This window comes from Macaca fascicularis, chromosome 10 (assembly GCF_037993035.2).
Source record: "Macaca fascicularis isolate 582-1 chromosome 10, T2T-MFA8v1.1".
In the NCBI taxonomy this organism is placed as follows: Eukaryota; Metazoa; Chordata; class Mammalia; order Primates; family Cercopithecidae; genus Macaca; species Macaca fascicularis.
The window spans coordinates 2,423,904-2,436,788 of record NC_088384.1 but is presented as its reverse complement, the minus strand read 5'-3'; positions in this window follow the sequence as shown (position 1 = coordinate 2,436,788).

Sequence of the window (12,885 nt, the reverse complement as noted above, 5' to 3'; positions counted from 1 at the left end):
GACACTCTGTCTCAAAATAAAATAAAATAAAATAAAAATAAATATACAATTCACACATAGACTACATCTCTCCAAAATGTCAGGTCTTTTTTAATTCTGTCAGAGACTTTTGTGATTTTCCACAAAACTGTGTTCTATACTTTGTCTTTGATGGATTATTTGCACTTTACATTTTTTGACCTTATTGTAAATATTCTATTTTGTATTATTCAAATGTTTAATGTTATCAGGCAATTTAAGTGAATCCATTCGGGAAATCATATGATTTTGCTCCTTTAATTTCTTGATGTGGAGAAATACATACATTGATTTCTGTTTTTAAGCTACCCTATCATTCCTGGGACAAACTCTACTTGGTGGTGACAGTTTTCTTTCTCCACGTTGCTGTGATCCTTTTGCTATTACTGAGATCTGTGTGTCCATATTTATGGATGAGATTGTCCTGTTTATACCTTTCTCATAATGGAATCGTCTTGTTTGGCATTAATGCTATTCTACTATTGTATTAGTCCATTTGTACACTGCTGGTAAAGACATACCAGAGACTGGATAACTTATTAACAAAAAGAGGCTTCCCATGTTCTCACTCCTAAGTGGGAGCTGAACAGTGAGAACACAGGGACACAGGGAGTGGAACGTCACACACTGGAGCCTGTTGAGGGGCAAGGGGAGGGAGGGCATTAAGAGAAATACCTAATGCATGTGAGGCTTAAAACCTAGATGACGGGTTGATGGGTGCAGCAAACCACCATGGCACATGTATACCTATGTAACAAACCTGCACGTTCGGCACATGTACCCCAGAACTTAAAGTAAAATAAAAAATAGTGAAATAAAACAAAAAGAAAAAGGGGTTTAATGGATTCACAGTTCCATGTGGCCAGGGAGGTCTCACAATCATGGCAGAAGGTGAGAGGCACATCTTACAAGGTGGCAGGCAAGACAGAATGAGAACCAAGCCAAAGGGGTTTCCCCTTATAAAACCATCACATCTCATGAGACTTACTCACTACCATGAGAACAGTAGGGGGGAAACCGCCCCTACGATTAAATTATCTCCCACAGGGTCCCTCCCACAACACGTGGAAGCTGTGGGACTACAATTCAAGATGAGACGTGGTAAGGACACAGCCAAACCAGATCAACTCTCTAGCCGCCTTAGTTCCTTAAAATGAGCCGGGAACACTCACTGTGCATAGGATGACACATGTGTCTTTTGTTCCATAAATGTTTGGTCAAATTTGCCTTTAAAAAAGTTGAGTCTTGTGCTTTCGTTATGAAAAGAATTTTTATCTCTGATTCAATTTCATCAATGGATAATTGGCCCATTACTATTATTTTTTTCACCTCTGCTTCAGTCAGATCTGTTGTCTTTCCTGTGATTTATCTATTCAACCTAATTTTAAATTTTATTGGTGTTAAATGATTCACGTTATTGTGTTGTCTTTGTAATTTTCGCCGCTTCTGAAGTTATGACCCTTTTCATTCCTAAAAATGTGTACTGTGGGCTGGGCATGGTGGCTCACACCTGTAATCCCAGCACTTTGAGAGGCTGAGGCGGGTGGATTACCTGAGGTCAGGAGTTCAAGACCAGCCTGGCCAACATGGCAAATCCCTGTCTCTATTGAAAATACAAAAAAAAAAAAAAAAATAGCCAGGCATGGTTGCAGGCGCCTGTAATCCCAGCTACTCCAGAGGCTGAGGCAGGAGAACTGCTTGAACCTGGGAGGCAGAGGTTGCAGTGATCCAAGATTGCACCACTGCACACCAGCCTGGGTAACAGAGCAAGACTGTCTCAAAAAAAAAAAATGTGTACTGTAGTTTAGCCTTGTTTTCTTGCTCAGTCTTCATGGAAACTTGTAGTTCCCTCACTCTTCTCAAAGAACCACCATGCAACTCAGTTGGTCTTCATTTGCAAGTTCATTGATTTCTATCTTATTTTCTTCATACTACTTTGATTTTCATTCAATTCTATTTTATTTCTTTATTTATACATTACTTTTTTGGTTATTAATATTTTAATTAAATATCAACTTATTTCATTATATGATATTAAATTATTCTGTAGAAAAACATGCTCTTTCTTTCCATTTATTCTGACTATTGTTACTTTATAAAGTTTGTTGGCTATTACTTTTAGGTATTTTTGAATTAAAATTCAGCAGGATGGATTTTAGAACACATATGTACGGTTATAAGTCTTAACCAACCAGACCATCAGGATACAGGGAAGCCCTTCCGTCACCACGAATGTCTCCCTGGTGTCACCCTTCATAGTCACGCCTTCCCCGCTCCCTGATCCATTCTCACCACCATCATCGTCCTTCTCAAGAGTGTCATACAAAGAGAAGTTTAGGGTATGGACGTTTTCGAGACTGGTCTCTTCCACTGAGCATAATTCCTTTGAATTATTCCAAGTCGTTGTCTGTATCGATATTGCACCTGTCATTCCAGCTGAGTGGCATGCATTGCATGACGCCAGTGTACGGGTTCCACAGTGTTCCCTCAGGGTATCCCCGAGTATCGATTACAGTTTATCAATTCCCCTGGTGACAGGCATTTGGAATGTTGCCAGTATCAGGCTATGGATAGAGCTGCCATAAGCATTATGCACATTTTTATATGAATTTGGGTTTCATCTCTCTTGGATAAACACCCGAAAGAGGTATCAAGGGGCACATGTCTGTTGAACTTTCTAAGAAACTGCAAACTGATCTTTATTAGGTTGGTGCAAAAGTAATTGTGGTTTTTGCATTAAAAGTACTTTTAATGGCAACATTTCATTTTATAAAATAAAAATAGTCTGAACAAAAAGAAAGAAGGGAAGGAAGGAAAGAAGGAAGGAAGGAAGGGAGGCAGGGAGGAAGGGGGGAAGGGAGGAAGAAAGGAAGAAAGAAAGAAAGAAAGAAGGATAGAGGGAGGGGGGGAGGGAGGGAGGAAGGAAGGAAGGAAGGAAGTTTTTTTTTTTTTTTTTTTTGAGACAGAAATTCACCCTGTTGCCCAGGCTGGAGTGCAATGGCACGATCTTGGCTCATTGCAACCTCTGCCTCCTGGGTTCAAGCACTTCTCTGCCTCAGTCTCCCAAGTAGCTGGGATTACAGGCACCCGCCACCATGCCCAGCTAATTTTTGTATTTTTAGTAGAGATAGGGTTTCACCATGTTGGCCAGGATGGTCTCAATCTCTTGACCTTGTGATCTGCCCGCCTCAGCCTCCCAACGTGTTGGGATTACAGGTATGAGCCACCACACTTGGCCTCCATTTTTTATCTATTGACTTTTAGGAATCATGCTTTTGGTGCCGAGTCTAAGTACTCTTTGTTTAAACTGGTCACAAAACTTTTCTCCCATATTTTCTTTTTAAAAATTTTAGAGTTTTACTTTTCACATTTAGATCTGTGGTGTGTTTGGGGTTAACTTATGCAGAAGGTGTGAAGCTTAAATCAAAGTTTACTTTTTGGTAAATGAACATCCAATTGTCCCAACATCTTTTGTTGAAAGACTATTCTTTTTCATCAAATGCCTTTGTGCCATTGTTAACAATTGATTGGCCACATCTCTGTCGATCTATTTCTGGGCTCTCTATTCTGTTCCATTGATCTACGTGTTTATCTCTTTGCCAGTGTGACACAATCTTCATGACTGTAGCCCAAAGCAAGTCTTAATAATAAGGTCGTATCATTCCTTCTAATTCATTTTTTTTGTTGTTCAAAATTGTTTAGCCTATTCTATTTGGGTTTTTTTGTTCTATGTAAATTTTGGAACCAGCTTCCCTATGTCTACAAAAAAAAAATTGTGCTGGAATTTTAACAACTTAATTTATATCTGTGGATAACTTTAGGGAAATGGACGTTTTTCTTATGCTGAATTTTTCAATTCATTAACACAGTATATCTCTTCATTTATGAGGTCTTCTTTGATTATTGTTATCAGTGTTTTGTAATTCTTACCACAGAGATTCTGTACGTTTCATTAGATTGATTCCTAAGACACTCCTTTGGAGCTGTTGTAAATGGCATCGTTTCATTAATTTCAGACTTCAATTGTTCATTGCTAGTATATAGAAGCATAACTTACTCTTATTCTTGTTATTTTCCCTCCACTTGATTTTGGTTTGTTTTCTCTCATCTGTTTCTCATTTCTTAAAGTTAAAGCTTGCGTCGTGGATTTTCAGACCCTTCTCCTTCCTCACAAGAGTGAAGAACACTCAGACAGAACACACTCCCTGTTTCCTTCCCGGCACCACTGCAGCTATGTTCTGTGCATTTGGATGTCACGGATTTTCATTTTTTTTTAGGTCAGAATTTTGTTTTGTTTTGTTTTTTGAGATGGAGTCTCACTCTGTCACCCAGGCTGGAGGGCAGGGGCGCAATCTCAGCTCTCTCCACCTTTCGCCTCCCAGGCTCAAACAAGTCTCCTGCCTCAGCCTCCCGAGTAGCTGGGATTACAGGTGCCCGCCACCACATCTGGCTAATATTTTTCTTTGTATTTTTAGTAGAGACGGGGTTTCACTATGTTGGCCAGGCTGGTCCCGAACTCCTGACCTCAAGTGATCCACCCGCCTCAGCCTCCCAAAGTGCTGGGATTAAGGGTGTGAGCCACCGCGCCCGGCCGGGTCAGAATGGATGTTAATTCCCATCGAGGCTGTGTCTGTGACTCATGGATTCCTGAAAGGTGGGTTCCTTAATTTCCAAGTGTTTGGATGTTTTCCTGTCGACTTTCTGTTGTTGTCGGTGTAATTACATTACAGCCAGTGTGAAGTCACACTTTTTGTGATTTCTGTGTTTTAAAGGTTGTGAAGGTTGGTTTTACAGTCCAGGATATGGCCTCTCAGGAATGCGCCAGGTGTTTGCTCTTGCTGGTTAGGGCCGCTTAGTTGATGGTGTTATTGGGCTTTTTTTGGTCTTTCCAACGTTCTAGCTCCTAGCTCTACCAGTCTCTGTTGACATGTCCAACTCTATCCGTGAGTTTGTCTGTTTGTCCTCTTAGTTCTGTTTATTTTGAAGTGGTTATCAGGCACATACTCCCTGAGCATCGTTACGTCTTCTTGGTGAACTAACACCCTTAACACTGTGCAATGTCTCCTCTTCATGCTCAGAACTGTTGTTTATGCTGAGGCTTGAAATGCATGATGTAAGTGAAGGCCCACATATTATATGGTGAAGAATCTTACAGGTGTAAATCAAGCTCACTAACCATGAGAAGACATTCGTATCCTCTCACCTCAACCAGAGCCCCCTTCCTCACAATCCAGAGGAACAGGGTCGAAGCTGGATTGTCAGGGTTCTCAACTCCTTGTACCAACTGTATTTAGGGGGCCCTGGAGCAGCCCCTCTTCCCCGGCAATGGCCGCCCTCTGACCCTTGCAGTGTTAATGCCCAGTGGGTTCACCTTGCCCGCTGCCTACAACCGGGAATAAACAAAAACACTTTAAAAGGGATTAAACAAACAAACAAGGAATTGTTTGATGTTGATATAACCACTCTAGCTGTTTTTGATTTGAAGTGAGCTTCTTATAGATGACGAAAGGCTGGGCCAAGCTTCTTTATCCATTCTGACACTGTCCATCATTTAATTGGTGTGTTTAAGCCATTTGCATTTAACGTAATTATTGATGTGTTTACTTTTAGGTCCACCATCTTATTATTTCCTTTTTGTTTGTTTGTTCCAACTGTTTTCCTTTCCTCTTTTTCTCCTTTCTGTCCTTCTTCTGATTTTTTTTTTTTTTTTTTTTTGAGATGGAGTCTCGCTCTGTCACCCAGGCTAAAGTGCAATGGTGCCACCTCAGCTCACTGCAACCTCCACCTCCTGGCTCAAGAGATTCTCCTGCCTCAGCCTCCCAAGTAGCTGGGATTACAGGTGCCTGCCACCACTCCTAGCTAATTTTTGTATTTTTTTTAATTTTAATTTTAATTTTTTTTTTTTTTTTTTTTTTTTTGAGATGGAGTCTCACTCAGTCACCCAGGCTGGAGTGCAATGGTGTGATCTCGGTTCACTGCAAGCTCCTCTTCCTGGGTTCACGCCATTCTCCTGCCTCAGCCTCCGGAGTAGCCGGGATTACAGGCGCCCGCCACCACGCCTGGCTAATTTTTTTTTGTATTTTTAGTAGAGATGGGGTTTCACCGTGTTAACCGGGATGGTCTCCATCTCCTGACCTCGTGATCCGTCCGCCTCGGCCTCCCAAAGTGCTGGGATTACAGGCGTGAGCCAGCTCTTTGTATTCTTATATTGTATAGTGGGTATTAGACTGCTTGCTGAATTAACAAAATGTCTTTTAGGGATCTGTTCATATCATTGTATTTTTCCTCTGCTTTATAGATTGAGTGAATTAGGTTGTTGAATATCCTAATATTAAATCGCGTTTATGTTTCTGCAAAAAATACTACGTTGTTAAATTGTTCTATTTGTCTGTTACATTTCCATATTCTATTTGCCATCCTGATACTTAGAATTCTTGACATTCATGTCAACGTTGGGGCTGGAATGTAATTTCCTCTTTTGTACGATGTTGAAGATACAGGTATTCCAGTTATGCTTGCTTCCAAAGTGAGATCAGGCACTGCTCACCTTTTCCTGCGACACGGTGTTGGCTCAGCAATCCTGTAATGTCCTTGCCTCTAACGTTGCGTGTAACTCATCTGTGAAACCGACTGTCACGATGCCTTATTGAAAGTGATGTTCTCAGACCAAGTTTCTCGTCCCCCTGCTTCCCCTTGGGCTGATGCTGGTGATTTACAGTTGGCTGGGCAGGTGCTTCCTCTGTGGTCCCAATTTTATTTCCATAAACATGCCGTCCTCATAACTGAGTGTCTCACTTCACAGGCTCTGCCCTCTTCCAGCCTCCCGTGTGAGGCAAGGGGGTCTCAGGTCAAGGAATGTGACCCGGGGGGACTGTAGCCCCTCCTTCCCTCCAGCCTACTCTCCAGGGCCCCAGGGGTCCTCCAGCAAGTGTCCTGCTTCTGTGGCCTCCGTGGTCTCATGGGTCCCCACTCTCCAGGCTGCACTGGGATGCTGTGTGCACAGCCTAGGCAAGCTGCTTGTTTTGCCTTTGCAAAAACTATAACTGAGAAAATTACGTTTGTGAAATAGATTAGACCTAACTGACTCCATTTTCCTTTTAACTTTTTTTTTTTTGAGATGGAGTCTTGCTCTGTTGCCCAGGCTGGAGTGCAGTGGTGCAATCTCGACTCACTGCAACCTCCGACTCCCTGTTTCAAGTGATTCTCCTGCCTCAGCCTCCCCAGTAGCTGGGACTACAGGCACACACCACCATGCCCAGCTAAGTTTTGTATTTTCAGCAGAGACGAGGTTTCACCATGTTGGCCAGGATGGTCCCGATCTCCTGACCTTGTGATCTGCCCACCTCGGCCTCTCAAAGTGCTGGGATTACAGGTGTGAGCCACCGCGCCCAGCCTCCTTTTAACTTTTAAACTGTCTTTGTTTATTCCTGGTTGTAGGCAGCGGGCAAGGTGAACCCACTGGGCATTAACACTGCAAGAGTCAGAGGGCGGCCATTGCCGGGGAAGAGGGGCTGCTCCAGGGCCCCCTAAAGACACTTGGTACAGGGAGTTGAGAACCTTGACAATCCAGCTTCGACCCTGTTCCTCTGGGTTGTGAGGAAGGGGGCTCTGGTTGAGGTGACAGGATAGGAACGTCTTTTCATGGTTAGTGAGCTTGATTTACACCTGTAAGATTCTTCACCATATAATATGTGGGCCTTCACATATATCATGCATTTCAAGCCAGAACAAGAGATCTTAGACATCACAGGGGCCCGTGGTACTGCAGGGACCCTAGTGCATGAATGAGATACTGCCTGTCTATGGTTTCAAAATTTAATTAGTAAAGGGGGTCACGATTAGGAAAAAAAAAGCCTAAAACACTACTTAGGGTGACAATAATTATGAGAAACGCTGTCAGGGACAGGCCAGTCGCAGGTTGCATGAAACTCTGGCTTCATCATTTAATTGTGTGTGTCTGTCATTTTAGTTATGTTCTGATCTGCACACCTGATTTTCTTTTTCTTTTTTCCTTCATCAGGTTCAGCAGGAGTCCTGTATTCATGCGTCTATTCAAAGAAACAATTATTGGATTTAGGCATGTTTTCTAAGCCTTTTTTTGTCTTGAAATTAATTAACTTTCATCTTGTGAATCTCCCTTTTGTCTCTTATTTGGTGTTTTACTGCCTTTCTTTATTATTAAACACCTAACTGTACAGTTTTCCACTTTAACCAGGGAGACACTCCATCGTCCTCCAGCACCTGTGACATTCTCTGAGCTGCGTCGGGCGAGTGAGTAAGCGATGGGCTTCCTCACTTTGTGGTGAGTTTAAAACGTCTGGCATGTCTTGGGTTCTGGGCCAAGTGATGTCCACAAATCAATTCTTCTTTTCTACGGGCTTACAATTTTGTTCACCGTTTTATGATCTATTTTTAATTGTATTGGGTTAGAATTGGAGAAAAAGGCCTGTAAAAATCACAACCGAGTTTTATGCTTCTGATATTTGTCGTCAGATACATGATTGTTTTTGAAGAGAATCCCCAGACATGAAATAAAGCAACCACACAGCCTCTGATTAAGGTTCAATCTGTATTATTTGCTGAATTGAGTGTATTTATTTCACAATTCAATTCTTTTGCCTGTTTTCGTTTTTAATCTCAGATATATATTTGATTCCGAAACAGATGGAATTTCTCACGGATGCTCCTTTGATCCAGATCTTGTATTTGTGATCATCTAGGCTTTATTCATTCAGCTGCTGTATATTTTGGTGCATGCATGAAGTTCTGTGACTGTTAAAATTTCTTCAGAAACCGTGCTTCTTATAGTGATGCAATATTATATGTTTGTGCCTGTTTACTACTTTTCCCCTAAAATTCTAAAATTCCACAAGGGTGTTAATACGATTGTTAATGTTTCCTCAACAGAAACTCCAGGCCCTGCGTCCCGGTCGCTGAGACTCTCTGGGTGCCTTTAGTTTTCTTGTGCCTTCTTCTCTATCCAAGAAATGCAAATGGAGTGGCCTCTCTCCTTTCTCACTGAGTTTTGCTCTTAGAAAAATGTAAAGTAACTTAAAATTATTGCTAAACATTATAACTTCATTGTGGAAACTGACTAGGAAACTACAGATAGATGGAAATAAAGTATAGATAAATGAAGTGCAATGTCGCCATCCGGGAGGAAATATCACGGCTGTCTATGGCAGCTTGGACTCTCTGGGACGAGACGCTGGGCAGGGTTTAGGGAGCAGGCTGTGCATCCAGGAGCAACGTGGGCCCAGCTGTGGCTCATGGGGGTGGGCGTGCAAGAGTGACAAAGGGAGGGGAGCCCGGTGCCCTCCGAGCTGAGGGACAAACTGCAGTCACAGTCCTGTGCTTCATGCAGGTTCTCAATCCCCATGAATGCGTTCCCTCTTCTCTTGCCGGTGACCGTTAATCACGTTTTAGAACCAGGACGTGGACGTGGACTTCCTGGGTCTCGCGTGTTTCCAGTTTCTCGTGGATCTGTAGGAGGCTGGGATTACAGAGTGAGATGTGCAAGGCTTACAAGAAGCCAAGAGGAGATGTTGAGTTGATGGCCTGGTAGACCATCCCAGCATTCAGGGGGACGTGTGGGCTGCACGTGGGCAATGGACAGTCAGCCCGTGCTGGCTGCCAGGCTTTCTGGGGGACGCCCCAGCGAAGTGGGCAGGAGAGCAGAGGAGGGTCCCTGTCAAGAGGGTCCTTGGGAAGAGGTGGGGACTGGCCCTGAAGCCTGAGGTGAAGGAGAGGAGAGCGGGGGCACCTCACAGAGGCCACAGGAGGGAGGCCTGTTGGGAGGATGGAAACCTGCCGAGTTTGAGGGTGAAGGACAGGGGAGGATGCCTGCATGGTCCCCTCTAGAGAGAGCAGACGGAGGAGAGACAGCATCTCTGCAGTTGTGGCTGGGAGCGGGAGCTACTGTGGCACCCAGGCCCAAGAGGGAGCTGCGTCCTTCGCTTGTGTTTAGACACAACACATTTGTGCAGCCCTGACGGCCACCCCACGGCCCCCTCTGCCAGCCACCTTCTAACCTGTGGCCTCCTTCAGTTCAGAAGACTATTGGGGGACAAGCTGTCAGCTTGGTTACTGAGAGAGGCTGGGCTGGAAGAGAAGGCGTGGATGTGTTTGACAAGCAGCCCGGGGAAGAGTGAGTCCCAGCCCTCAGCAGGCTCCCCAGGACTGAAACAGCCTGGGCCCTGCACCCAGGGAACAGTGAGTCCCAGCTCTCAGCAGGCTCCCCAGGACTGAAACAGCCTGGGGCCTGCAGTCCCACGTGGTGGTGAGGAGCCAGTCCCGGAAAAGCTGTGGGGGCCCTGCGGCGGCTGAGCCCAGAGGGAGAAAGGAAGGCGCAGGCCGCACACTTGGTTGGGTACCTGCCAGACCAGCTCTTCTCCCCTGCGCAGGCGGTGCAGTGGGTGTCAGAAGGAGTTCGGCCTTTGCAGGCATCACTCTGGAGGAGGAACATCAGCCTCGGGAATACGCCTCCTCTAACAGGGGTACATGGGCTGCCCTCGCTGGCTCTCATCCCTTCCTCTGCTGCCAAGGGGATTGGCCAGACCTCCGTGGGCCTCCACTGTGGGTCTCCACACTGGGATCGATGGTAATGCATTTGGGCCAGCATGTCCTCTGGGGTGGATGGGCCTCCCCACGGCAGTGGTGAGATGCTGAGGGCCCAGGCATGTGTGGGAGGCATGTGAGCCCCGGACACCCACCAATGGCCGATGGCCACACTGCTCAGCTCACTCCTGGCCTTGCTGGGCCTGTCTCTCATCTGTAAAATGAAAAGATTGAAGCAATTATTCCAATTGCTCAGGGGGCCTTTGGTTCTAAGCTTTATTTCTGGAGAAAAAATATGTTTATGTTGAGATCATTTTAGCAAATTGTTTCCGAGAGTAAATTTTATTTTAAGGGCAACTGTAACTCACTTGTTTTCCTCCTACTGTCCAAATCTTTACAGTGAAATTGCTGGTGTGTCTTTCTCAGTGTCTAATTCAAGCAACTGAGATTCTTCACGACAAGGAGGAACAGGGGCCCCTTGAGGAAGCCAAGGTCAAAATTCTGGTGGGCACAGAGCACAGGCAACTCTGTTGGTTCTCACTCAAACCCTCTCAAGGAAGGAGGGCAACAATGGCAACCTCCACAATACCTGTTCCCATCAATCGTCCACCAACCCATCAACCCATCCCTCCACCCATCTATTCATCCATCCATCATCTACCCATCCATCAGTCCACCCATCCATCATCTACCCATCCATCAATCCATCCCTCCACCCATCTATTCATCCATCCATCATCTACCCATCCATCAGTCCATCCATCCATCATCCACCCACCCATCAACTCATCTATCATCCACCAACCCATCAACCCATCTATCATCCACCCACCCATCAACCCATCCCTCCACCCATCTATCAACCCACCCTCCACCCATCTATTCATCCATCCATCATCTACCCATCCATCAGTCCATCCATCCATCATCCACCCATCCATCAACCCATCCCTCCACCCATCTATTCATCCATCCATCATCTACCCATCCATCAGTCCATCCATCCATCATCCACCCACCCATCAACCCATCCCTCCACCCATCTATTCATCCATCCATCATCTATCCATCCATCAGTCCATCCATCCATTATCTACCCATCCATCAATCCATCCATCCAGCCAGTCATGCATAATCCACCCATCTATCAATCCATTCACCATCCACCAGTCCATCAATCCATCCATCATACACCCATTTGTCAATCCATCCATCCATCCATCCACCCATCCATCATCCACCCACCCATCCATCTATCATCCAGTCAACCATTAATCCATCATCCCCCCTCCATACATCTATATTCCACTCATCCATCCATCTTTCACTCATCAATCAATTCATCATCCACCCATCCCTCCATCCATCCATTCATCCATCTATCCATTCATCCATCATCTACCCATCCATGAATCCATTTATCAATCCATCCATGAATCCATCCTCATCCATCCATCCCCTCACCCGTTTGCCCTCCCACCCATCCCTCCATCCCTTCATCCATCCATCCCTTCATCCATCATTCACCCATCCACCAATCCATCTATCCATTCACCCCTTCATCCACCCAGCCATCCCTCCATCCCTATACCCATCCATCCATCCATCCATCCATCCATCCATTTGTCATCTACCCACCCACCCATCTGCCATCCACCCACCTATCCATCTTTTCACCCATCCATTCATTATCCACACACACACAGCTGTCTGTCATCCACCTACCCATTCATCTTTTCATCTATCCATCCATTCATCTATTCACCCATCCATCCAGGGGGGATTTATGGAGCTCCTGCTTCCTGGTTGTTCTGTTGTGTACCTGAGGCCCTGGCTCTACAGCTCAGCAGTCTTGTCCTGTGTCATGTGATCATAAAAGTAAGGAAGCAGAGGAAAGAAGGCGAGCATGGTTAGGGGATCGAGAGTGGGGTGAGAAACTAAAACCTAGAAAGCTCAGGGGACCCCCACTTGTCACACCAGCTCTGGCCGCTCTCATTTTCAGTTATAGCAGATTAAGCTGCACGCAGCAGACAGACAGATACACAGTCAGATACAGACTGATATAAAGACAGAGGTACATGGATCCACAGATAATAGACAGATACAGAGATCAGTGAGTAACAGACAGATGAGAGATAAATATAGGAGATAAAAAGATGACAGATGGATAAATGATAGGTGGTTAGACAGGTGGATATGCAAACTTTCATACCTAGAATTCAGACACAACATTGCACCTTTGTGTGTGTGTGTACATAGCTCACTTGTGCCAGACACACAGCAGATTTTCAATGAGCATTTGCTGCCTGA